Genomic DNA, 4,715 nt, shown 5'->3' on the forward strand with positions numbered 1-4,715 from the left:
TATATATATATATATACATACATACATACAGGAAACAAGAAATGGAAAATTATTTGTTGACAATAATACGTATGTTGATGAGCTTGATCGAGCCAATATACAGTGCATTCTGGATGGGAAATCTCATTTTGTATGCTGTAATGATGTATAGTGAATGAATGTAAATAAATAAATTTAAATTTAAAAAATTTTTTAAAATATCCAGAGAGGAGAATGGAGAAGGGACTTCGGGCCACTCCCCTGGGGTGCAGGGTTACTGTCACACTTCCTGTCTGGCGAGTGCGCATGCCCTAGAGCACACGACAACAAAAGAGTGAGGGGAATAGGCTGGGAGACCTGGACGTGCTGGATTTTGCACAAACATGTGACTGCACTGTAATCTAGGCATCCCGCATATCTGAGGTCTTGAAAAAGAGGGACAAGACAGTGTTGTTCTTTTTCTTTATGTTTTTCTTTTTTTTTAAGAGATTTTTTTACTGTAGGGCACATGTGGTTGCCAGAGAGACAGAGAGACAGAAAGTGAGAAATCACCCCCAGGGGTGGGGGGATGGCCATGCTGCAATCCATTCTCCTCTATTCTCCTCTTGGGACTTTGGGCACATACCCCTGGTATGAGTTTTAAGCTGCTAGGTCCAGGACTTGAACCATGGTTGATTACGTGGGAAACCATGTTTGATTACGTGGGAGTCCAATGACATAACCATTATGCTATCTGCTGGACCCGAGAGACAGTGTTGTTCTAAACAGCACCCAGAGTAGGTCTCCCAAAAGGATTTCTGAAGTGAATTCCTTAAAATAATGTTCAGGTTCTTACTGTGCATAGAAACAGTGACTCACAAAACATAAATGAGTCTTTGAGTAACATCTCCAGGTTTTGTTTAAGACAAAACCATTGCGCCCCCAAGCAGAAAAGAATAAAGAGTGAGGAGAGAGGTACTTTTTGTTTTTAAAAAGACCATAAGGAAAATTATTTTCTCAATAAAAATCTTGCTTTGTTTTGCTATAGGGTACATGTACTCACGGGAGAGAGAGAGAAATCTCACACACACACACACACACACACACACACACACACACACACCGGCCTCTTTCCCCCAAGAAGGATGGCCACAAGTAATTCTTTCTCCTCCATTTTACCCTCAGGATTTTGGGCACACAGGCCTGGTGTGCCTTTCAGGCCAACATGTACCATTCGAACCATGGAATGGGCCATGTGGGCTCTAGCTGCCTTAACCACCACACCACCAGCTGGCCCTGAGCATATTTTAATTTGGGGGGGAAAAGAGTTTTACAAACGAGATATAGATGCAGGGACCAGCAGATGGCATAATGGTTACCTCGAGTCCTGGACCCGTTGGCTTAAACCTCATGCTGGGCATGTGTGCATGCGTGCCCAAGATCCCGAGAGGAGAATGGAGAAGAAGGGATTGTGGCGTGGCCATCCCCCCTGGGGGGTGATTTCTCACTTTCTGTCTCTCTGGCTAGTGCACGTGCCCTATAGCAAAAATATCTCTTAAAAATAATATAGACACAAAGAGAAAATCAAACAAACAAAAACAAAACCAGAAAAAAAATGTCAGTAGTGGTTCTTTACAGTAGAATTATGACTGAGTGGGTCCTTTTTTTTTTTTTTTCTTTTGCTATCGGTCATGTACAGTCTCCATAGAGAGACAAAAGGTGAGAAGTCACCCCCAGGGGTTGGGGGTGGGGAACACCACAATTTCCTCTCTCAGGATTTTGAGCAAGTGGGTCATTTTTATTGCCACTGTGTTTAACTGTCATTTTGTATGTTCTACTACATAGTTTAGTGGATTTACCCTCTCCCTGGCAGAAGAAAGGGGAAAAAAAATTCTTGATCCCTTGCAATAGGAAAACTCTAATTCCTGGTATAATTTAAATCTTTCATATCGTATCATGTGTTTAGAATTTAATGAAGTCATTCATCAAACATTTCAAGTCATTCAGTAAATGTTTGTTAAATGGATAAGTACAAGGAATCCAAATGAGGGAAGATCCTTCAGGCAACAGTTGTCTGGCAGAGCTTCATGAAAGAGACATAACCAGAACTGGTCCTGGGAAGGTTAAGAGTGCAGCAGGGAAGTGCCTATGTTCAGGAAGGGAGCGAGAGAGTAGGCACAGCCGCAGGGCAGGGGTGTAAGTGTGGAAAAGTGAACCCATTTGAATGGGAGAAAAGGATAACAAAGAACTCTGAAAAGACAAGTTGAGACCAAGTTGTAGAGGGGCCTTGTGATCCCTTGATTCACACTCATAGTTATTTAACTGGTTATTTGTAATTATTTAATGTCCGGTGTACTCACTGTAAGGGCAGAGACTAGTCTATCTGGTTCTCCATAGTTCTCCAAGCACCTGGTGCCTAGCACATAACTGACTCTCAGCACCTACTTGCAACTGAATGGCTGACTCAAATACCAGGCAAAGAAACCCGGGTTTTGTTTAGCAGAGAAAAGGTTATCACTGAAGGGTTCTTTGTTTGTTTCTTTGTTTTGTTTTAAAAGATTTATTTTATTTTGGGGAACCAGCAGTTAGCGTAATGGCTATGTTGCTGGACTCCCACGTAGTCGACTGTGGTTCGCGTCCCGGACCCGGTGACTTAGAACTCACGCTGGGGGTGTATGCGTGCGTGCGTGCGTGCCCAAGATCCCGAGAGGAGAATGGAGGAGAAGGGATTGCGGCGTGACCATCCCCTCTGGGGGATGATTTCTCGCTTTCTGTCTCTATGTCTCTCTCTGTCTTCTGTCTATCTGGCGAGTGCACGTGCCCTATAGCGAAAACCACTCAAAAAAAAAAAAGATTTATTTTATTTTATTTATTTATTCATTTATTTTAATTTGACCAGAGAGAAAGAGAAAGAGAAAGCAAGAAAGAAAGCTACCAGGTCCAGGACTTGAACTGTGGTCTGTCATGTGGGAGTGTCCAGCACCTTAACCACCATGCCACCCTGCTGGTCCCCAAAAATCATGTGTGTTGAGAGAGACAGAGAGAGAGAGATGGACTCGATGCTACAATCTTTCAGCCTCCATCGGTTTTTGCCATAGGGCAAGCGCCACCACGCCCTCACTGAAGGTTTTGAGCAGGGCTGGAGGTGGTAAAACACTGAAGAATAAAACAGATGAAGAATGGGTGGGAAGATGCTTAAGTTAGGCATTGAGGAATATATAGTCAGCCCTCCATATCTGTGGGCTCTGCATCCATGGATTCGACCAACTATGGATTGAAAATATTCTGGAAAATAAATAAATTTTTAAAAATTACAATGCATACAATAAAAATAACAAAAATATAGTATAATAACAATTTACATAGTATCTACATTGTATTAGGTATTATAAGTATGAATAGATGACAAAAAGTATATAGAGGTGGGACCAGCAGATGGCGTAATGGTTGACATTGCTGGACTCCCATGTAGTTGACCACATTTCGCGTCCCAGACCTGGTGGTTTAAATCTCACAATGGGCACGTGTGCATGTGTGCCCAAAATGTCAAGAGGAGAATGAAGGAAAAGGGATTGCAGTGTGGCTATCCCCCTGGAGAGTGATTTCTCACTTCCTCTCTCTCTCTCTCTCTTTCTCTCTCTCTCTTGTGAGCACATGTGCCCTATAGCAAAAAATCTCTCAAAAATCATGTGACTTTGCATACAATGCTCATTTGAACCTCAGTTTCCTCATTTTTAAATAGGCATAGTAACAGAACCTGTCTTATAGGGCTGTTTATGGGATTAAATGAGACAAGACCCATGGAAGCATTCTGCTCTGCATCCAGTAAATATTTCACATATTTATTTCCTTCTTTTCTCTGCGCTTCACCCTCAGAATTCCCTTTAATTTCACTACAGTAAACTTCATGATTAGAAGTTGAACCTAGGGTTTTTTCCTCTTTGGAAAAAAAAAATCAAGCAAGGAAAAAGAAACAGAAAGAGGAGAGGAAAGGAGGGAGGAAAGGTAGGAAGAGAAGAAGAAAAGGAAGGAAGGGAGGGAGGGAAGGAGAGGAAAAGAAAAAAGAGTGGGAAGGAAGAAGGAAACAAAAGAGAAAAAGAAAGAAAACAGACCAGTGGTGAAGAGTCTGGGGCCTTGGATTCGGACTAAATTTGAATCCTCGCTTACTGTGCGCCTTTTGCCCCCTGTGCCCCAGATCCCTCATCTGGAAACTAGGGATAATAATACCTATCTTGGGCCAGCAGGTGGCCTGGTGATTAAGACGCTGGTTCCCACATGGCCACCTCCACAGTTTGAATCCTGGACCCGGCAACCCGAAAAACAAGCCAAGTGCACATGCATGCATGCCCCAAATCCCAAGAGGACAGTGGAGGAGATGGGATTGCAGCATGACCATTCCTCAGGGAATGACTTCTCGTTTTCCCTCTTTCTGTCTCCATCTCTCTCCAGCAAACACACACACGCTACGGCCAAAAAAAAATAATAATAATAAATCTGTTTTTAAGAAAGAAAGTAATAATATCTAGCCCTCTGTCCTCCTGAAGTGACAAAGTGACACTATGCGTGTTAAGTGCTTAGCACAGAATCTGGCACGTAGCTGTCAATATTGCTTCCTGAGCCTAAGGTATGATTTAGTAAATGGATGTCTCCGTCTCCCTGGTTCTTTTGGGAAATACTTTAAGTCATTACTTTCGTACTAAAATCCTTCCAGCAGACATCGATCTTTTCTAAGTCAGCCTGCCCTTCTCACCTCTCAT

Source organism: Tupaia chinensis, unplaced genomic scaffold (genome assembly GCF_000334495.1).
Source record: "Tupaia chinensis unplaced genomic scaffold, TupChi_1.0 Scaffold145367_1, whole genome shotgun sequence".
Taxonomy (NCBI): domain Eukaryota; kingdom Metazoa; phylum Chordata; class Mammalia; order Scandentia; family Tupaiidae; genus Tupaia; species Tupaia belangeri.